At 34.7% G+C, this 24131-nt stretch overlaps 1 protein-coding gene across 1 annotated transcript in view; it reads left to right on the top strand.

Moving 5' to 3' along the window:
• Positions 1-24131, top strand: part of PDE3A (phosphodiesterase 3A) — a 341273-nt gene that overhangs the window by 6467 nt on the left and 310675 nt on the right. The window lies entirely within an intron of this gene.

The following is a 24131-nucleotide window of genomic DNA, read 5'->3' as shown; positions in this document are numbered from 1 at the left end:
CATACCTGTTCATCATGAATGTATACTACTGTTTAAAGAAAGGTGCTACCATGGTTAATGTTATTCCTACAAGCCTTTGGTCGGTCTATCAAGTGTCCAATCAATATGTTTTATCTGTTCATTAGGTCTTGTGCTAAAAATCATAGAAATTATACACAGACAGATGTGACATAGCATCTGTCTCAAAGTTTAGAGCCTAGTTAGGGTAATGAGACATCAACATAAGAAAAGGAAAGGTCACAGTAAAATATCTAAATGGCCTCTTAGATAATAGTTGGAGGAATGAACATAATAGCTTAGAGCAGGGTCCAGGTCTCATTCATCTCTTCTCTGAAATTATATGTCAAACTTCATTTGTTCATTTGTATGGGCAAAAGGCCTATAGTATCATAGATTTTCAGAAGACCCTTGACATCTGCGATGCTGAAGTGGAAGTGGTTTAGTTTGTAAGCAACTTTACATCTTGGAGACTGGAAAAGTATTTTTTTTTTGAAAGGGAAATTAATATGCATTGATGGTGTGCTCTAAAATAAAGGCAAAAATATTGGATTTAGGACATGCTACACTTCAATGCAGCATACTAATGGATTGTTTTCATATTTTGAGGTAGTTTATGACTAAGTAGCTAGCTGCAGTTATTCTTAAATGCTTATCTCTGTGTCAGTCTGTAGTTAGTAGACTAGAAGTCTGATTGAAGAGGGAAGGAAACTGAAAGAGAGTCAGCTACATGTGTGTAGATAGCCTGAGGCAAGATGATTTGTCTAATTCCTCTTTGACTTGACTGTGCTACTTGGAGAACAGTCTGACTAGTAATTATAGGCCTAGGAATCATTTGTGCTTTTGTACATGCAGCCAACTCCAAATTCTCATTCAGAATTAGAAGATTGAGTAACCAGACTGAATATCAGATGTACAGATAGCACAAAACTTTTTTCAGCCCTTGCAATGTATATTCTGGTCATCAAATAGTACCTGGTAGCCTCTGAAATGAATTATTCTTGACTTTGTTCCATAAATGAATATCAATTGCATTGAAAATTCTAACTTTGTAGTGTCTTATCTCATCAAATGAAAGTATTGAGTGGTGACTTGAATATTATTTTTATTTTAGTTTTTCAATGAATTGATTTTCATATGTTCAGGAGTTCACAATCTAAGGTAAAACATAATCTGTCAACCATAAAATATTTCTTCATTAGCAAAAACAACTTTTTTTCACCTAATTTATTCTGCACAGTTTCCTTAGTAAAATACATGTACATAGGATACAAGAAATAGTAAAAGAGGTCATGAAGAACATAACCTTTTAGAAGATGGAAAGTTATTTGGGAAAAGTCACAAACTAAATAACTTCTGCATGTTTGATTTAACTAGAGCTATCATTTATTATTAAGGAATCTGTGAATGATTATTAAAGCTTTCAGGTGTAGTCAGTCCTGCTAACATAGTAATCAAATTACTTTAATAGTATTAATGTTCTTTCATCCCAGAAGGATGAGTGGTTATAAGGAACACATTTTATCTGCCGGGATGTGTATTTGTACACATGTGTGTATGTACAAGTTTGTGCATGTGTGATTTTCCCCTGCCAGGAAATTGCTTTGGTTGTATCAATTTAGTGGAGAAACAGTGTCACCCAGTGGTTTTGATGAAAATGTCCCTATAACCATAATAGATAAACATCATCCAATAGAAATGTAACATGAACCATATATTTAATTTTGCATTTTTTCATAGCTATGCACAAAATAAAAAATAAGCAGATGAAATTTATGGTAATATGCTGTATGTGACCTAGCATATCATGTCAAAATGTAAATGTAATCAATATTAAAAATTTAAACATGTTACCTTTTTTTTGAACTAAGTCTAAGATCTGGTGTGTATTTTATACTTAAAGCACATCTCAGTTTGGTTTATGCACATTCAAGTATTCAATAGACACACATGACTAATGGCTACCATGTTGGACAGTGCAGCTATATATATTTAAAGATATAAAATACTTAAATACTTATGTCATCTCTTCAGTTATTGTGTAAAATCTATGTAGATTTAATAATATTAAATTTTTGAGTTGAGGTCTCACTTTGTCACTCAGGCTGGAGCACAGTGCATAATCATGGCTCACTGCACTCTCAAACTCCTGGGCTCAAGGGATCCTCCTCCTTCAGCCTCCCAAGTAGCTGGGACTACAGGCATATGCCATCACACCTGGTTAATATTTTTTTAGTTTTCTTTTTTATAGAAACGATATCTCACCAGGTTGCCTAGGCTGGTCTTGAACTCCTGGACTCAAGTAATCCTTTTGCCTCAGCCTCCCAAAGTGCTGGGATTACAGGTGTAAACCAATGTGCCTGGCCAATTTAATAATATCATTTAACATACAATCTTTAAAATTTTATCTGTAGTCTTGCTAGATAGCTCATTTTTGTACCACTCTAATAGTTGGTAAGTCTATCTCTCCCCTTTTCTTCATTTTTTATTATTGCACATATTTTAAAATATGATTATGTTAATGGGGGAAGATTTAGCAAAGTCCTTAGTAAAGGACCTATGGTAATCTGATTTATAACATAGTATCAGTATTTCCAGTTAATTATGAATTTGCCTTTCAGAGTTTGGTATAACAGAGATTGCTTATGTATACAGTGTGAGCACATTGCATGCTCATGGTGATTAGCCTGTAATTGGGTTGTCTAATGTCTCTTTAGAAACAGGGGTGCTTATGTTTGTAGTGCAGGTCGTTATCTTTGTAATTTAGAAAACTAAAAGTGACAAGCCTGCTAGTAGTTTTTAATGGATACAAATTATAACAGTGTCTGTAAGGGCCTGATGACTTGTCACTACTGCTTATATAAATACCACTTTTATGGAAACAAAATGAAAATGGATCCATCTTGTGTACAAATAGGAGTGGAGATTGATAACATGGAATTTTCAAACTAGGAATCGAGATTAGGTGACTTTTGGAGCCACTTTCTGCGTTCACTCTGCAGTGAATTTCAAACTGATTTCAGATGAAAAAGTCTAGAAGTTTTGAATGTCATGTTCCTTGTATCACCTTTCCTCAAAATCTGTGAGTTCATTACATCTAGGCATAGTTCCAATACTACATCAGGAATTAATAATAAAATTAGTTTTTATATAGACCATGTTACTTTATATGTACACATTAATTTTTTTAAAGAATGCATTTATTTTACATATAATGATTTATAGCTGTGTAATGCGTATAGTAACTTTTGGGCCAAAGTATTATTTATCTTTGCATTGCAGAATAAGTACAGATATATATATTTTTTGAGACAAGGTACATAGATATTCACAAATCACTTAGGAAATCTAAAAAGATCAAAAGGCAATGGAATCATAGTATACAAAGGGGCACATCTGAATAAAATTAAATATTGTGGACTCAGTCTCACTACTGGTGAAGCTGACTCAATTTAGTCTTCTTAAAGGAGCTAGCTGAAGAGTAAAACACTATTGTAAAACATATCTGTTACTTGAAAAGAGTTTCTCTTTGAGTTTAACTAGTCATTTGCTCTGGCTAATTTTGAAGGTGCTTTAAATTAATACAGAGGTTGGTCTTACAAAATTTTTTCCCCATCTTCTTTATCTGTTCTTGTTCCTCCCTCTGTCCCTCCTTCTTTCCCTTTCTCTCTCTCTCATCTTCCCTCTCTCCCACTCCCTGTCCTCCTCCCTGCCCCTCCTTCTCCCTCCTTCCCTTCCACCCCCTCACTTCCCACCCTCCCTATCTTTCCCCCCCTCTCCCTTTCTCTCTCTCTCCACACTCACATATATAGACATATGTGTATTTTATTATTACTTAATAGATTCTTCTCCCTAAGAAGATGTTTTAAATTTTAAGGAATGCTTTTCTGTCCCCCACAGTACCTTGTGAGAATATCGAAATAATTTTATGCAAGAATCTTGTGGTTTGGATTTAATAGGATTTTAATAAAAATTTTCCACCCTGTGAAGTAAGTTTAAATAACTGAATATTTATGCTATGTCTGTGGCAAGTGTTTCCTCTTCTCCACTTAAATAGACCTAATGGATGTTTGAAATCTTAGAGACATTATTTTGGGAGGAATGTTTTATTTTGTGGTAACTGCTGTACTGCTGTGTAGAGTCAGCATCCCAGCACATTTTCAGCTAGTATGAACACAAATAAAAGCAATAAGTTCTTATTTTTATCCTAAGTGTTTTAGAGGTCCACTTAAGACATGCTCCCTTGATTGTCAGTAGTGGGAAATTGCCAGTGGGGAATTGGCAGCAGTGGGATTCTGTGGTGGGGGGCAAACCTCATCAACAAGGATACCTGCATAGTGAACATTTGTGTACTTAACCCTGAATTGTAGCCCACATCTTTAAAATTAAAAATTGAAAGAAAAAAAAAGAAAGAAGAAAATGCTCTTTGGCAGGCAGTGTTTGTCCTGGAGGTATAAAGCATCCCTTCGTTTGGGAGTTAGTATTTTGGGGTCCAGCCTCAGCAGTCATCCCTCAGAAAGTTTAGAAAGGATAGAGCCTGTTGAACTTCCTGTGCTATATTGAGAATGTGCTTTCTAGGCTCAGGAACAAAGGAAGTCAGATTCAGATCATGACAGTTTTTGTTAGAAAATATTCCAACTTTTTGAGGCTCCTTGTCTCAGCCATAAGCATTTTCTTCAGAAAATTCTGATCCAATGTCTTGCTCATTGTTGGTGCTATCTGGCTAACAGAATAAATGATGGAAAAGACATAAGAGACTTTTAACCTGAAATATTTCTCTCTCTTCTCCTGAAGTGGAGTTAGTGGCTAAATTGATTTAAGATAACGTCTATGGAGAGAAGAAAAGAAATGGATTATCAACAAGTATATAAATTTTCATTTTTAATATGTAATATGATACAAACATTTTTCTTACTTTAAAAAATATTTTTTTGCATGTATTACATAAGGGACTGAATTTGGCTGTGACCTTTTTGGTAGGAAATCCCGCATTCAGCATGAGTCCTAGATATTTATTTTTAGTTCCCTCTCAACTGAAACTAACCAAATCTACCACCAAGATCATTGTAGTATATAAACCTTTGAAAGATCTCTGAAATTAGGGTACACTTTTTAGAAAAATAAAAATTCAGCTGGGCTTGGTGGCTCAGTCTATAATCCCAGCACTTTGGGAGGCCGAGGTGAGTGGATTGCCTGAGCCCGCAGGTTCGAGACCCACCTGGGCAACTTGGTGAGACCTCGTCTCTACAATAAAATCAAAAATTAGCTGGGTTTGGTAGCGTGGTTACTTGGAAGGTTGAGGCAGAAGGATTGCTGGAGCCCAGCAGGTCGAGTCTGTGGTGGCTGGGTGCATGCCACTGCACTCTAGTCTGGGCAACAGAGTGAGACTCTAACGCAAAAAAAAGAAAAAGAAAAATTCAAGTTTTTTCACATTCAACTGATACATTGAGAATAAACTCTATTTTCTCCCATTGTTTCCTACAGAGCTCTGACAGGTGTTTTTCAGCTATCACATCTTTACACTCTATTAGTGTGTATTCTTGATAGAGATTCTTACTGAATAGCTCTATTTCCTGAAAAGTCTAATGTAAGGTAAATGCTGTCTCTATTATATCTTTTAGCTTGTGATCAATTACAAAATGTATTTTGAGACAGTTGCTTCCAGAGGTGACATTGTGAAATTGCCTTATTTAAAATGTCATCCAACTGCAGTGTTAGTTCAATCATGTGGAATGATCTAGAAATTTGATAGCATACTTTCAGTCAAAATGAACTGAAAAATCAAAAGTTTATAAGGTTGTATTGAATAACACATTTGAGCTCATCCAATCATTTTCCTTTGATCCATGTAGCTTTTAATAGAACTTGACTTGTTAAAATAGAAACATTTATTTATTTATTTATTTTGAGTTTTTTTCTCTTTTAATTTTTATTTTGAAATTGTGGGGTACAATTCAGGGTTAGGTATACAAATGATGAGGTGTACCCCCCCCTTCCCCAGGTGGATATTGACTACTGTCAATGCCAGCTCCCCACCTCCCAACCCTCTCCCCTCAGTTTCCCACTACTTTCAATCCCTCTCCTACAGTAATACGGTAGTTGTTCAAGGTCCACTTATGAATGAGAACATATGGTACTCAGCTCATTTAAATCAAATAACATTTTCTTGTTGCAATTGTAATACTTAGTAAAAATTCAGTATTATCATCTTCATATCTTCTTATTCAAACTAGAGACATCTCTTGAGAATTTTAGGCAGATTATCATGACATCAGATAAACTAGGAGTACCATGTTTAGAAAGAAGAGTGATTTCCAACTTTATTTTATGATGATTAGTTTCCTTTTGTCAAGTTGTCTTGTGGGTAGATTTTCTCGAGAGGTTACCATTACTGACAACTTTCAGAATTTAAGGGTTCTTTGAATATACCATTTAAAAAAATTGAGTATGGTTTTTATTTGAAAAAATAAATGACAAACTCCGAAGTTAATTATTTATTAATTTGAAATAATCAAACTATTTGTAGATTTATTTGATATCTTAACTAAAAATTTAGAAGCAAAATCTTGTAACTGTATTTTCAATGGCCATCATTAATAAAACAAAAATTAACAGGTGCTGGAGAGGATGTGGAGAAAAAGCAACACTACTACACTGTTGGTGGGGATGCAAGCTAGTTCAATCACTATGGAAAACAGTGTGATAATTCCTAAAAGAACTAGAAATTGACCTTCCATAAAACCCAGCAATCCCCCTTCTGGAACTATACTTGGAGGAACTTAAATCATTCTACAAAAAAGATACCTGCACATGCATGTTTATTGCAGCACTATTTACAATAGCAAAAACATGGAACCAACCGTGCTGCCCATAGAAACTGCACTGGATAAAATAAATGTACATATACATCATAGAATATTATGCAATCATAAAGATGGACAAAATTATGGACTTCATATCAACTTGGATGGATTTGTAGTCTATAATACTCAGTGATCTATCCCAGAAATAAAGAACTGAGTACCACATGTTCTCACTCATAAACAGACCCTGAGCATTTACCATAATACTATAAGAAAGGGATTGGCAGTAGCTGGAAACTGCCTGGGGCCGGGGTGGGGGCCCATAACATCAATGAGGGTACCTGATCTCAAACCAGGCGAACTGGGCACCAAAGAGAGGTCCAAACGTTACTTGTATGATGACTGCTTGCGTACCTAATCCTGAATTTTACCCCACATCTTTATAATAAAAAAATATATAGAGAAAACAAACAAAAGTTATATTTTCATTTTTGGGACAAAGAACTAACTGTGTGTATTATCTTGAATAGTGTCAGTTTTTGCTCTTAGTGATCTAATTTTGTTATAATTGTGGTTGTTTTTGCGAGATAAATAGGACCTAAATTATTGCACTGTTATTAAGACAGTATACTCATTTTGTCCACTTCTCTTCATACCCTTTTACTTGAATAACGATTGGATTGATTCTTCTGAACCCTTTTAAAGAACAATCAAAGCTTTTAAGTGTTTTCAGTGAACTCCTTTAAGCAATTAACTAGTCTTAATGAAAAGTGTGAGAATTAGCTTGGGAATGTTGGATACAGATATAACTGAACACTTGTTAAGTAAGTTTCTACAAAATACAATGGCATTCAGAAATGAAAACGACCATAAGAATGAATGCAACCCCCCAAAAAAATTAATGCTAGTGATTTGCTCGTGCAGAAAGAAGACTAGATCAAAATCAAATGAATAATTCCTTAGTTTTCAAAAAATATTTATTCTGTGGTCTTTAGGTGATGTAATATTAGCACACTTAAAATATGGAGACCTCTTTATGATTTGAAAAGAGGGAAAGAGCTTGTGAAAGTCACTCTTGGATGCTGGTCAGGATGTCCAGCCATGCATTGCCTCAGGATCTGTCCTTAGACCAAAAGCATGTGAGGGATGATTATCTGTGTAAAAAGTCATAATGCTATTCACAAACTTTCCTGACATTAATTACCTTCCAGGATATTAATCTTGTTTCTTAGTTTTGTAGTGCATTTATAATTTTTACTAATATGCCATAACAGCAATCTTATGTGAACTTTTACCTGCTATGTGACTTGAATTGATTAAAGATGTCCCCGAGTAAGTGTTTCTTATTTAAAATTCCAGGACTCTTTATTTTACATCAAATATTTGTATATCCTAAGCATTTAAATATGCTTAAATTTTTATCTTGTTTAGTCTGGCTTTTCCCCTGATGATAATTATTCATATATAAATGTAATATTGTGTTAATCAAACAATTGTTTTTATTTATAGCAGCAAATGCCCCCAATTACTAGATTAACCAACTTCCCTTAGATCATTTCAAAGTTTATGTGGAGATTGCTTAATTTCACCTATGTATAATTACACGTCATTTGGTACTTTGTAATGGAGATGTTTGCTGTCCTTCTCAGAATGTAGTGTGAATAAAAATCAATTGGGAAGCCTATTAAAATGCAGGTTCCTAAATTTTAAGTTACAGGCTATGTCCCCTCAGATATTCTGATTTTAGTTAAGTGAGGTCCAGAAATTTGCAATTTTAAGGAGCAGCCTAGGTACCTCAGTTGAAAAACACAGAGCTATTTACTTTTGTCTACTAAAATTGTACAGGAAATTCTGACTTTTGCAGTCTGTTTCAACAAATAGTTAAAAAGTGCTTGGTTTGGACTAAAAGGCTCGATTTTGTGGTGAAAAACCAATTTGTACACAAACGTACACACTATAGTTTATGAACGTATTCATACATTTTTCACTTTGATTTCTCCATTGAGAATACCTAGATAATTTTTTTGACCATCCTGCATATCAATTCCTCATCTGTAAAATAGGAATAACAGTTTCACTAAGTATTTCATATGGCTGTCATAAAGCCTAAAAAAATAAATTGCTATTCACATATTAAATAGAAGACTATATGCACTTATGTTGGAGACAGACCAAAGCTTGGAAATGTGTACAAGTTTCTTAAACTTTCACAGCTTTAGTGAAATTATCTGTACCATAAGAATAGTGTACTTTACTACTTGAGGCTATTAAGGTTCTATTAATATAAATAATGGACAGAGGTTCTGGCTATACGTCTCTCCCAGCTGAACACTGTGTCATTGAAAGTTGTAGACTAAACATCAGAAAGTGCAATATAAAACAATGCAAACAAATTTGCATTTGATTACAAAAACAAACTCGCAAGTCTTACAAAATATGCAGATTTTATGACGTTAAATGAAATGAGAGAGTTTCTGAAGTTGCAACCAAAGTCACTAACCAATGAGGAGCTCTGAGAGTTAGATAAGGTAATAGTGGGAAGAGAGAGAGGTCTGACAGGGACTTCAAATGCTTCGGTGAAAAAGGATTAAGAGAGATCCTTAAGAAAATTGATGGAGTTCTTGAACATGTTTGTAAAAACAGTTGATGTTGCTGTTGAGAGTCATTTGTGTAGTATGTCATATAACCTCATTTACAGAAACTTGCTTCATACTTTCAATTGATTTGTACTCTAGCTGCCATTGTAACCTACATTTTGTCTTGAAAGACAAAATTATTTTCAAAATTTTGGGTGTATTTTTCATGGTACCATTTTCTCATTATTTACCAGAAGTGTCATTATTCTTGGATAACAAAGATTTTTTTCTGCTTATTATCTATGTAAACCATCTAGGCCCTGACTGAGCTGTGACCCGCAGTGGAAGGTACTAACTGTTTTTGTTGTCACATAAAAATATTCCTCAAGAATTTTTTTTTTAAACCCAGCTTACACAGGGTCTTACTCTAGGCCTCAGTCCTCAGACCATTTTTCTTCCAGATTTTTCCACTTATTGAATGATCTTCCAGTCTAGCAGTCTGGCCTGTGGTGGTGATTTTGGTTTGGTCCCAGCAGCAGCAAGAATCCTGTATAGTCTCAGTCTACTACCATGGGTTTCAGTTTAGAAATTCTGTCTGGGATAGTCGTCTCTTTACTAACTTTTTCGTAGAAAGTCCTTGGATTTCCACTTCTATGATACAGGAGAAGATATAAAAAGACGAAGGGGAAGGGACTGCAGATGCTAGGCCATGAGAAGTCATTGAAAGATTGTTGCTCCAAGGGAGATGGGATACCATTGAAGGGTTTTGAGCAAAGAAAGGATGTAATTAAACTTATGTTGAATAGGATCTCTCAGACTGTGTTGAGTGAGAATAGGTGTTAGGATGGAAGAAGGAATGCCGATTAAAAGATGGTTGCATTAATCAAGAGATGATTGTGAATTGGACCAAAATGGTAATATCAGTGGGCAGATTATAAATATATATTGAAAACAATATTGATTGGCTGATCTTTCCTTTGAGGATAGACAGTGAGTTCCTTTAATGCTTTCTCTTTACTTAAGAACATAAGGTTAAGGGAATGATTATCTTTATTTCATGCTTTAAAAAATCTTATTGTGTTGACTTTTATTTTTCAATTTTATTTTCTGCCTATACCTTCCAGAAGATGTATAAATTGTGGGCCTGACTTTCAGGAAAGTCTTCAGATCTCCTTGATGTGGAAATAAATGCTAATGAAGCATCTCAAACTCTTCAAAGTTTTAGTTTAGTAGGATATTCTAACATTTTGTATGATGAAAGTTGGTTTTGAAATTTTATTTTGATATAAATGTTCTTATATTTTAAAATAAATATTAACAGGATAAAATTTTAATACACAAGGGAGGACCCCAAAATCCCTGAAGGATTTTTTGGAAGGCAGGCCTCTTAAAGTACAGGCTTTCTCTGCTAGGTAAGTGTTCTAGAAACCCATTGGCATCTGTGTACCCGCTGGTGTTATGAGAAACTGTGTTTAGCTTAAGTGAATTGTTTATGGAGATTCTTTCGGTGTGTTTGCCTATTTCATGATCGTTGATTTATGAGCACACTTGCCCACACCAAACTGAGTACTCAGCAGTGTTTGTTCAAAAATGGCATGATACCTATGCCCTACCCCACTATTTACCCAGGTTCCTCCTGAGACTTCTTTTTGTTTCCCTGGATAAAAAAAGCCCTCAGAGGGAAATGTTTTGCTGGTGTGGAAGAAGTGAAACAAACAAACAAAAGAATGGCAGAAACACTAAAAGGCATCAAAATTGATGAGTTCAAAAACTGTTTTGAGCAGAGGAAAAAGTGTCTTGATAGGTATATTGCATCAAACAGACAATACTTTGTAGGTGACAAGTTTAAACATGTAAGAATAAATACAAAATTTTTAAAAATAAATTCTGGGTTTTTGGCCATTCCCATGAGCTCCCTCTTAAACAGATGTACTTGTAACTGATGCTCTAATATCTTAAATTCTAGGCTTTCTCTCTTTATTACTAGTCTTTGAGTAATCTGGCAAATCTCATTTCTATTAAAGACATGTTGCCAATACATCCCTGGCTTTCCTACAGAGGAAATACTTCTGTTTTGTTTTCATATTAGCTCAGATCATTTGTCAACCTACAGAGCACTTCAGTGATAGGTGCTATATAAATATTTAAATTACAATAGCTTGACTGCACTGTAACTTTTTCGAGTTTGCTAACTCTACACTGTGGTTAATTTCTGATTATGAAATATTTTACATACTGCTTGAGATCAACAAAGAATAAAGGATTAGTGTGAAATGTAGAGTTTTAAAATCACATGGGAAAATATTTTGATAAGTGGAAAGAGAAATCAGGAAACAAAATTAAGGATACCCAAATTCATAGCAGAAAGGAAACTTGTGAAAAGGTTAATTGTTGTTTGTATAGGAGAATCATGAATGATGTTTACTTATTTTTCCTGTATTTTCTATGTTTTCAGCCTGGGCACATATTTTATCATCAGAAAGCAATTAAAGCTTTATAAAAAATGTAGTCATTTGACATTGCTTCTTTGGATGTGATCACAGAACATTAGGGTTATTTGCCTAGTAGTTCTTTGACTTGCAGATGTGGAAATTGCATCTCCAGGTACTTTTCTGAATGGTAACATGGGATATTCAATATTGAATAAAACATATTTGGAAGCAGAGCTCTTTTGCATTCCTGATTCTTGACCCAGCTGGATGGACAGGCTTAAAGTTTCTTCTAAGATTGGAGACACAACTGGCACATGATTATCTGAGGCAGGTCCCTGAAATTTTAGATTGGCATACAGACAATTTTTGTGATTTTACCTGAAGGTCTAATAGTTGTATGAAAATGTGTAAATACATGTGTGCTGAAATATGTACACCTATACTAAGTCATGTTTCAGTTTTTACAAAAGCTTTTTGGCCTAATTTTGTTTTAAAGGTGACAACAACCGCAACTGTGATATATTGAGTTGAACATGAAAACAGATATTCTACTAAGAATATAAAATGCTCTATGAAACATGTAGAAGGAGAATATTGAGTCTACCTCACTGACTATTTGGCCAGTAAGCTTGCAGATAAAAATCAGCTTCATAATGTTTTAAAAAAAAAAAAGAACATATTTTTTTTAAAGTATCTACCTGAAAGAATTCTATGTACCAAAGTACTTATTAAACAGTTCAGCTTTTCTAATAGTTTATGCATAGTCTATAAGTAAAATGTGTTTTTATTTTGCATTTTCAAATTTCATCTGCAAGTCATATGCAGAAATGTGAGTTACTTCTATATTTTGCTTTTTTATGCTTTTTTATGTGTCTGAGTTATACTGTGTATAATATTGATTAATTTTCAGTTTTGCTTGTCAGGATGTTGTTGATTATTCCTTGTGTTTCCATAAGACTAAGTAACTTTGTACATTTCCATGTGCTACTGCTCGTTTAAATAAATGAAATGAGGGGGAAAAGCAATGTGTGTATAATATTTTAAAATTACTTCTACATCTAGGATTATTAAAATGCTTTTTTCGTTTGAAGAACTATAAGTTTCTGCAGAAATAAATTTAAGAATATTAAACCGGTCTCTGTAAGTACTTAAAAAAACAGACTATGGTCTCACATAACCAAAAAAAAAAAAAAATCTTTCAGAAAAAAATGGTGGAATCAGAGATGGTAGTTAAACCAATAATAATAATAATAATAATGGCAACTTTTACTCAAGCATTCCACCCACTTTTTAGTGTTCTGTCTATGGAGAATTAGCAGATTGGTACTGGCAAATTATGTTTGGGGTGGTTGAGTTAAGAAGACAGAGACTGGTAGGCATTTCCTTTCTAAGTGTGTATGTGAGGGGGGTATGGGATATGGTACTGAAGTTAGCATTTGGCTAGATTCCAGATCTTAGCCTAACAGATTAGAGATGCTATTTTTCTATGAAAGCAAAGGTTATCTATTGCTGAGGCACACTAATAATAAAACTCTAACTCATCAATCAGAATGTCAGGTTATTAATGGACACTAGGGAAATTAACTGTAAGAAAGACCTAGTAAATGCTTCTTGTTCCTGGTGGGAAAGTCACCTTTAGCATGGTTGGCTCCTACACTGCAACTAGGGATCTCGGGCTTGTGGGAATTCTCCTTGGAAAACTTACACTGTTTGCATTTTTTGTTGTAGAATGTTTGAAGAGTGCCCACAATATTCCAGAAAGTGTGGGGATTGTTGGGGAAAGATTCAAAAATGGACTACCCTTGCACCCCCCCCCCAAGCTTCTAGTAAAGATACCACAGTCACAAATGATTACAGTGCCAAGGGATAAATGCTTTGAAATACCGAGAGTCATGAGAACTTTGCCTTCCAAAAAGGTCATAGCTAAATTTAATGCTCAAATACCATCACCCTCTTAACATGGATTTCTGGTAAAATTCTGTCTTCCAGTCTTTTCTGACTTCTCCTTTTGATTTATGCTTAACTTTTTCATGTGTTTATGTTAGCAGTAAGCTGACTATAATTGACTTTGGTACAATATAAAGAATGCATATAAAAAAGAGAAAAAAAAGAATGTATCTGAATGTTTCTTTTTTATTAATGCTGTGGGCATGAGGCCAAGGGGATATGAGGGAAGGAAGGAGTAAAATGTCGTGATGTTATGGAGCTGGCTGCCAGGTGTGGAGCACATACTATGGAAAAGACTGTTCGAACAGATAGATTAGCTTTTGTGCTGAGGAGAGAGGCACAATGGTGGAAAATTTTAAGAGATAAGAAAGGTGTGGGCCAGAGTGGGATGAAATATGGAATGTTTTAAGATTAGGTGAATTTGATTATTTTGTGTGCACCGAATGCTGCATTTTTTTTTTAACCAGAGTGTGATGTGAACCAATTAAACATAGTTTTGGTAGCAGTGGATCAGATGAGAACCCACTGGGTGCAAGGAGACATTTAAGAGGTTCTTGTAAAAGTGGTTAAAGACATTGAAGATTTATTGAGACAGTAGACATGGAAAAGAAAGGAGATTTAAGAAAAAAAAACCAAAACAAAACTGTAGTTGGCAGTATTAGTCAGTGATTGATGGTGGAAGGTGTTGACAAATGGCTTGAACACTGTTTAAATTATGAACCTGGGAAACTAAATGAAGTGATGCTGCTCATTGAGAGAAAAAGCGTCAGAAGTCAGTTTGTTTGTTTTAGTTCTGGGGTGAAGGAGGGAAGATGATGTGTTTGTTTGCTTTGGACATATTCAGTGTGTGTTACTTTTGCAACCTCATGTGACCTTGTCTGCATTGAGGTGCCCAATGTCGTTAGTTCACAAAAATGTTTTAGTTCCAAAGCCATGTTGGCTCAGTTGGGTCCCCTGCTCAGTATGTACATGCTTCTTAGGACTGGAAGCTTCTTGTGCCCAGACTATCACTGCAAATGCAGAAAGATTGTAGGCTTTGACCATTTTGATTAGTACAGACATTATCGCCCTATTGAAGATTAAATGTTAAATAGGGTCCTAAATCTTATAGGGAAGATGACTTTGTACTCTTGGTGCCGAATCTTACCAATGAAAGAGATCATCAAGTCAGTACAGACTGCAACTTCTGTGTAATCCTCTGACAATCCCTAGGGTAATGCCCTATGTTAACCTTTGACCACACTTGAAAAGTACACAGGCAAGGTTCTTATCCTTGGACAGAAGAGTCCTGGATCATATGAGTAGTTAAAAACTTACTTTATTGATAGAGACAATCTAGGCAATCTAGAGAAGTTAACCTTGTACATTATCAGACTGAGTTCCACTTTGTTTTTTTTTTCTTGGTTTTTCCTGGAAGCTTACTATGGTTTGTCTTTTTTCAAATTAATATATATGTATATATAAATTAGGCAGCATTCAATGATGCTAGCTAGCACTCTGGATCAAGTTTCTGTAAGTGCAATGCAATGTCTATCCTTTGCTGACCTAGTGATACAATCTCCATTGCTCTCAGTGCTCTTTTAGACTTGTCTTTATATATCATAGTAAATTTTGGGGTTTGGAATTTTCTTGTTTATGAATGTATCACTATTCCTGGAAAATATCAAATATCACTGCTATTATATCATAGGGTTGGAGGGAAATTAGAGTCAAATTTATGAAATTCTTGACAAGGGATCCTCATTAAGCCTTTGCCTAATCACTACTATGGTAGGGATCTTAGTTTTCTTCTGTACCATTTCACTCTCCCTCTTTTCTCCTTCTCTCTTTTAGGATATCATGGTCTTTTGAAATTGAGAAGTCCAGAAGTAGTTTAGATGTGGTCTGACTGGAAAAAACCAGAGTGCGATTGTCACCTTTTTTTACAAAAAAATTACGGAATTAAAACAAACAAACAAACATATACTTGCCTAAGCATCAACTCTAAACCTACACTATATCAAAAAGCAGGCAGGAGAATGTATAATTTTGTCACATGACAACTTACAAACCACTAGGCTAGTTAGTAAGACCCTTGAGAGATACTAAGACTGCACTTTATTATTTTTTTTTGTCAGCATAATCTATAGATTTATATTTTGTCAGCTAAAACTCTGAAGATCTTCATGTGAGTTAACATTGTGGTGTCTCTGTCTGTGTTGTGCCTTTAGTTCTTTGGACCCTCTGTTTGGTTCAGATGAAAGCAAAAAGATAGTCAAGGTCTCTGCTGTATTAAGTACCTTCTGGTGATTTATGTATGGCCAGAATAATTAAAACTGTGAAGAAGATACATTATATGAAGCTTGATCAAGTTTTAGGGACTTGAAAAATAGTTTCATTTATTTACTTTTCTCTTCATTCCAAGTGGACCTTAATACAGTAGAAATCTGCAGTGAATTTAATGATACCTTGGGTTCTTCCAAGTACAAAATCATAGATAGGAAATGAACCAGTATGACAGTATAACCTTTTGTTCATAACAATTCAAATTTATAACTATCACTAGAAGTCTAAAATGCATAGATCTAAAAATGTAGCTGTTCTGGGAGTGGTAGTATGCACTTGTAGTCCAAGCTACTTGATAAACTGAGGCAGAAAATTCGCTTGAAACCAGGAGTTTGAGACCAGCCTGGGTAACATAGCAAGATGTCATCTCTAAAAAAATAAAATAAAATGTAGCTGGACGTTATGGAAAACAATATGGAGGTTCCTCAAAAAACTAAAAGTAGAACTACCATGTGATCTAACAATCACACTCCTAGGTATATACCCAAAAGAAAGGAAATTAGAATATTGAAGAGTTATCCGCACTTCCATGTTTATTGCAGCACTAGTCACAATTGGAATCAACCTAGGTATCCATTAATTGATGAGTGGACAAAAGAAAATGTGGAATATATACATGGAATATTATTCAGCCATAAAAGGAATGTAATTCTGTCATTTTCAGCAACATGGATGGAACTAGAGGTCATTATGTCAAGTGAAATAACACCACAGAAAGACAAATACCAAATACCACATGTTCTCACTCTGGTAGAAGCTAAAAAAAAAAAAAAAAAAGGATCTCATGGAGGTAGCGAATAGAATAGTAGTTACCAGAGGCTAGGAAGGGAAGGTAGGGAGAGGGAATAAAAAGAAGTTTGTTAATGGTTACAAATATACAATTATATAGAAGGAATAACTTCTAGGATTTGATAGCACAGTAGGAAAATTATAGTTAACAATAATTTTATGGTGTATTTCAAAATAGCTTGAAGAGAAGAATTATAATATTCTCAACACAAAAGATAAATGTTTATGGTGACAGATATCCCAATTACCTGTTTTAATCATTACAAATTGTATATATTATCAGAATACAACAAGTACTCCCAAAGTATGTACAACTATGATATATCAATAAGATAGTACCAAAAAATACAAAAAAGAATGTAGCCGAAAAAGGAAGGCTTGAGATTTGATGTACTAAGGTATGGGTGCTTTTGGAAATAGTATTAACACAAGATGGAACTGTCAATGGTGAAATGAACTTTTTATCCTAGCTGTACTCTTTGAGATGGCAGTAACAATGGTTCTTTGTCTTCTCCAAGGGTGATAGGGTAGGCCTTTTCGAACACTAACCTGCCCTTGATTCTGATATGTTCTCTCTAGGAGGATCTCCTAACCTCCTGAATCAATGCTGTAGTGAGCCACAGTTACTGACGTGTGTGTCACATCCATCAGTATGTTGACATGAGAAAAAAAGTTTAAAAATCACAGCTCTATAAACTGGATCCAAGAAAGGCATGAACCTAATTTGTGGACTGAGCAAGCATTGACTTTCCTGTACAAAGTTCCTGTAAGGAGAGATGTAAATAAATATAGCTTAAAGGAAGGGCCTTTTTAAGAGTTTCATTTGACACCAATGAAATGCTCTTTCAAGCGACAATATTTGGCTCAGTATTTTCACTTGTCATTTGGATTTTACTTTTGACTTTAATTACTGGTTTTCTAGCCTTGAATGGCAGACTATTTCATAATTTTCCCCCATAAAGTTATGATTCATTATTCATTTTCTATAGTTTATGAGTTTATGTTGTAACTTATAGGGAAATCATAAAATACGTGACAAAGAGTAGTTAGAGTGCTGAGTGTTCTAAAAGAATATCTCTGCATTAAAGATGGTATGTATGACTGTTTCATAATATGAAACCTCTTTGTAGCACTTTGGGCAATAAAATAAGTTTTGCTGTATTTAGCATTACAATGAAATGAACTGCTAATCTAAAGAGCTGCACCTGTAATATTTTTATTGAATTTAGCTGATGATTGATTTGTATAATAAATAAACTCTCAGAAAAGCAATGTAATTATATAGAACTCTATATATTCTCCCAGAAGTATTACATTTTATAATTATAATCCACAGAAGATAATGTGATTTTAGGATGTAAATAAAATTTGTAAGAACTTGAATCTGGTATTCTGCTTACTTTATTTATTTGTTTATTTATTTGCCTGTTTTTGAGGCAGGATTTCACTCTGTTGCCCAGGCTGGAGTGCAGTGGCTGCTCCTGGCTCACTGCAGTCTCAGCCTCTTGAGCTCAAGTGACCAACCTATCTCAGCCTCCCATGTATCTGGGATTAAATGTGTGTGCCGCCATGCCTGGCTAATTTTTTTTTTAACAAATTTTATTTTATTGTTTTAGAGTTGAGGCCTCACTATGTTGTCTAGGATGTCTCAAACTCTTGGGCCCAAGCTATTTTCCTGCCTTGGCATCCCAAAGTGCTGGGATTATAAGCATGGGCCATTGTACCCGGTCTCCTTTTTGGAGTATTGCATTGATTATCTGCTAGGTCTAATCATATCTATCTGAAGATATTTTTAGTTGTTAGAACTTAGGGAGGATGCTACTAGTTTGACAACTAATAGATAAAAGTTCAGAAATGTTGTTAAACATTCTATAATGCACAGAACAGCTCCCTACCAGAGAGAATTATCTGACTCAAATTGTCAGTAGTGCCAAGGTTGAGAAAAGTCTTAGATTATTATGTATTTATTTATTTAGTTTTGAGTAGGAGTCTCACTCTGTTGCCCAGACTGGAGTGCAGTGACCGCTCCCGGCCACCGCAGCCTCAACATGCTGGACTCTGGCGATCCTTCCGCCTCAGCCTTCCAAGTAGCTGAAACTACAGGCGCGCACTACCACGCCCAGCTAATTTTTTGATTTATTGTAGAGATGAGGTCTTGCCAAGTTGCCCAGGCAGGTCTCGAACCTGTGGACTCAGGCAATCCACTCACCTCCTCCTCCCAAAACGAGGGATTACAGGCTGAGCCACCAAGCCCAGCTAATGTATTTATTTTTATTAATACTCTATATGGGTGGAAGGATGAAATAAATGGAAATTGAATTTTTTCTTATTCCAAGTGTAAAAATAGTGACAGCAGGATCTATTGATGGAGGGATTCAAGTACAGTGCAGTGGTTAGGATGTAGAATTTGTTATCAGATTTGGGTTCTGATCTCCATTGCAGCCACTTATTAGCCAGTCATCTGACCCTGGGTGAAATCATTATTCCGAGGTTTAATGTACTCACTTGTAAAATGTGGATAATAAATTCTACCTTACAGGCTTGCTCTGATGAATAAAATTGTTTGTATCCTGGAAGGTACTGTTAGCCATTGTTTTTATATTTGAGAATATAATTTGGGATTGGTAGCATAGTGTTTATATAGTCATACAGAAAATGAGATGGTAGAAATATGAAGAGTAGAAATATATTTCTTGAATCATAATGATTGCTCAGCAATTTAATAAAGAGATATATTTAAATATATATGTATGTATAATATATACTATATGTATCTAGAAAGGAATTGTTATATGTATATATCTGAACAGTATATATATGCATATATATGAATGTTTGATAACTTGAGAAGATCTCTAGGAATACAGCCTTCAATACAGTAGACCCTGATTTTAAAAGGCCAAATTTTTAACAGAGATTACCAATGAAGTCTTATAAAAAAAAATTCCTTTTATATTTTATATTCTTTTATTTCTAAATTCATTTTTTAAACTTTTATTTTATTTTAAAGACAAGAATTTTACTCTGTTGCCCAGGCTAGAGGGCAGTGCACTCTTTTTTTTGTTTGTTTGAGTTGGAGTCTCACTCTGTCGCCTGGGAGTGCAGTGGCCACTTCCGGCCACCGCAGCCTCCACCTGCTGGGCTCCGGCAATCCTTCCACCTCAGCCTTCCAAGTAGCTGGAACTACAGGTGTGCGCTACCATGCCCGGCTATTTTTTTTTGTTTATTGTAGAGACGCGGTCTCGCCAAGTTGCCCAGGCGGGTCTCGAACCCGCGGGCTCAGGCAGTCCACTCACCTCAGCCTCCCAAAGCACTGGGATTACAGGCTGAACCACCGAGCCCGGCGGCAGTGCACTCTTATAACTTTTTCTAGCCCCCAAACCTGGGCTCAAGCAATCCTCCCACTTTGGACCCTAAAGGAGGGGTAGCCTTACAGGCATGAACCACTGCTCCTGGCCCATTCTTCTATATTGTTATATAGCTTAATTATTATATTGAAGATATTCCTTTTGTAATAAAAAAAATTACAGCAACTACAAAAAATCCGTCATTGTTTCCCAGTATAAATATTGAAAAGTATGCTTGTTAAAACATTCCTCTTCTAATTTATAGGGTCACCCCTTTTTGCTAGTTTATCTCTATTAGTTGGCTTCCCTCTTCAGTCATCTTTCTAAAAGTAGTTAAGTTGTGGGACCTATTAACATTTTACTGGCATGATAAAGTTGGTCATGTTGATTGCTTTATCTACTAAGTTGGCATGCAGTGCTGTCACTGAAGCCAGTATGACTTGGTCTGGGTGGAGCATAGAGGAATAGCGAAGGAAAATTTAGAGCTTGAATCTCCAAAACCCGAACTCTGTCCTTGACTGGGTCTTCTTCAACAATTTATTAAGAACTTGAATAAAAACAAAGCATATTTATTAAATTTCCAGTGTACAGAAACTGGGAGGCATAGAGAATAGGTAGTTTAGTTGATTGAATATCAGTTTCAATATGTGCATAGATTTGAATAATGAACAAACACTAAAAATATTAAATGGGAGAAAAGGTAAATTCCTATAAACTTTGTTTTAGACATAATATTATAATTTCAGAGTGAGAGAGATTGGACCATTGTTTAATTTCCATTTAAATAAGGAATAAATACCTAAGTGTCGAATTGCTGCAAATTCAGTGAACTAACTGTCTTTAGATCAGATTTGACAACAAAATTTCTAGAATTCAACTCTTGTGTTTGTAGCATTGTGACCAGTTCTGGTTGCCATATTTTAAGAGGAATACTAACCACTATAAAGTGACCAGAGTCTGGAATTAGTCAAATCCCTGCTCTGCCATATATTAACTGTGTGCCTTTGTGTAAATTATAATGTTAAATCTTTCAAAACTTAGGTTTTCTTATATGAAAAAAATGTTTTTTTAAACTACCCCATAGAGATGTTTTAGAGATTGAGATGATGATGATGCTAATAATAAGAACTTAATAAACCTTGTATGTCGTTTACTCTAAGCCAGACTAAATTCTAAAAATGTCCCATTTATAAATGCTTTTAATTCTTATTAGTACTCTTTGAGGGTGAAAACATTGTTCTCATTTTGCAACTGAGGAAAGAGGCACAGTGAGATTAATGTCTCTATATAGTCTACTTGTAAATCATACTTTATATTTTGTGTATATATACAATGCTAGACACTGTGTTACATGTTTATAAACCTTTGTAGTTTTTTGCTAGGATCAGGAAGCTGGGCATATTTCAAGAAAGATTCTGAGCCCTGTAGGTTCCTATACAGACTAGAAGAATTATATTTACAATATATTTCAAAGTCGAGTTTGTTTCCTATAACCATACAAAAAACAATTTGTCAAGTTAATATAGTAATGTATTATGTATGTAGTCATAATATAGTAAGATGTATAAGATAACATATTATCAAATTAAAATAGCATAATTAACAAAATCATAATTTCAAAAAATATCATTGGGTGAGACCTTAAAACATTTCCCAAACACTATTATCCTGTTTCATTTACTTTGAACAAATTTAAAATTTTCTTTTTCTTTGAGCTGGATTCTCACTCTGTCGCCCAGACTGGACTCCGGGGATCCTTCTGCCTCAACTTTCTAGGTAGCCGGAATTACAGGCATGTGCTACCACGCCCAGCTGATTTTTTTTTTAATTTTTAATTTATTGTAGAGATGAGGTCTCGCTGCCCAGGCAGGTCTTGAACCCGCGGGCTCAGGCAATCCACTCACCTCAGCCTCCCAAAGGTGCGGGATTATAGGCTGAGCCGCCGAGCCTGGCAAAATTTTTTTTTTAAAGTGTAAATAATTGCCTGTTGGATATATATTTTAAAGATGGTCTATAAACTAGATTAATTAATTCAAAATTATTAAAATAGGTGACTCAGTCAAAAAAAATCCGTTCATTTTCTTAAATGCCATCAAAACTAATTATAAGAATTCTGCCAAAGAGAAGATTGCAAGTGAATAAAAAGAAAAGGATTGTTGGTGACAGTATTCATTAAATAGGGAGAGTCTTAGAGCAAGTAGAGGATTTGTTGCATACTTGTTGAAACTTAATTGATTCTTTAAATCATTTTATAGAAACTTAATTGATATCCATCTCTCCATGAGAATGTCAGTTTTTTTCAGGAGTACTAGCAATCTCTATCTGATTCAGTCTAATACCTTTTTTCTTTTTTGGACAGGGCAATAACTCCAACCTTTATTTTCAAATTAGTAATTAATAAGGCTATACCATCTTAGAGGGAAGTGGGAAAACACCCGATGGACTACTGGAGAGAAAAGGAAGGGTGCGTGAGAGGAGGAATTATTATGTTAGTGTTATTCTGGAGGAAAAATGGCATGGCCCATATATAAAAAACTGTTATTATTTCTTTTTTGTTGTTGTTTTAGTGACAATATGGATAATAACAAATTATTTTTATTTTCTCAACTTAGAAATACAGTCTTACTCTATGTCATCAGCATTCAAATCCACCTCACAAACTTTTGTGATATCTTGCCAATACTGTCATGAATATCTATATTGAGTCTCTGAGTTTTAAAAAGCCTAATATTTTCTTAAAAATAAAATAGGATCATCTAAGGAACTGTACTCATTGGTTTCTCTGCATTCCCTAAAATGATATAGCCTCATAAGGGAGCTTTACTCTAGTGGCCTTTATTCTAATCCATGTGTGAAAATGATTCTTAAAAAATTAAATAAGTGGAAATAGGCATGTTGACATGTTTGTTTAGCATCTTTGGCTATTCTTGAACCAAAACTTTAGTTTACTCATTAATTTCTATAACTCTAGAATCTCTAAGAAGTCTTTGTGCTAGAAGATTTCATTTTTAAAAATTGTGGTAACATATATATAACATAAAACTGACCATATTAATAATTTTTTAAGTATACAATTCAGTGACATTAAGTATATCCACATTGTTGGGCAGTCATCACCACTCTCCATCTCCAGAACTTTTTCATCTCAGATTGACACCCTGTACCCATTTAAATAACAATTTCTCTTTCTCTGGTAACTACCACTCCACTTTCTGTCTCTGTGTATTTAACTATTCTTGATCGCTCATGTAAGTGCAATCATGTCAATATTTGTCCTTTTGTAACTGGCTTATTTCAGGAAGCATAATGTCTTCCAGTTTCATCTATGTTGTAGCATGTGTCAGAATTTGTCCCTTTTTAAGACTGTACAATACTCTGTTGTATGTGTATGCCACATTTTGTTTTTCCATTTATTTATTGATGGATACATGGGTTTCTTTCACTTTTGTCTATTCTGAATAATGTTTCTATGAACATGGGTGCACAAATAGGATGATTTTTAGATTTCTTAAAAATGGCAGTCATGTTAACCTTTTATACAAAACCACTAGGATGACAAGCTACAGCAAATGTGGGTGGCTTAGCTACATTTTTAAAACTCATGCTGCTCCTAATCAATTACCTCCTCATGGAAACATTAGAGAGGATAGGAGGAGAATAAAAAGCACACACGAAACACTTTTAGCACATTAATTAGGACCTTTAGGCTTGGGTTAAACCTGAAATTTTATTACTTGGATGGCCACTACATGGGGTTCAAATTATTAAATAATTGATTATGGAAAAGGCTCAAATACTATGATGTTAGTTGTTTTCTACTAGAGAAGCAAAGAAGGCTCTCTTAATAGATAACAAAAATGAATGTAAATGACACATTTATTTCAAGAGCATTTAATGTTTTGTTTTTCATTAGTT

The sequence above is a fragment of the Carlito syrichta genome, unplaced genomic scaffold (genome assembly GCF_000164805.1).
Source record: "Carlito syrichta isolate Samal-C Ts95f unplaced genomic scaffold, Tarsius_syrichta-2.0.1 Scaffold302012, whole genome shotgun sequence".
NCBI classification, from domain to species: Eukaryota; Metazoa; Chordata; class Mammalia; order Primates; family Tarsiidae; genus Carlito; species Carlito syrichta.
The sequence above is the reverse complement of the archived record's forward strand: the minus strand, read 5'-3'. Positions and strand labels throughout refer to the sequence as shown.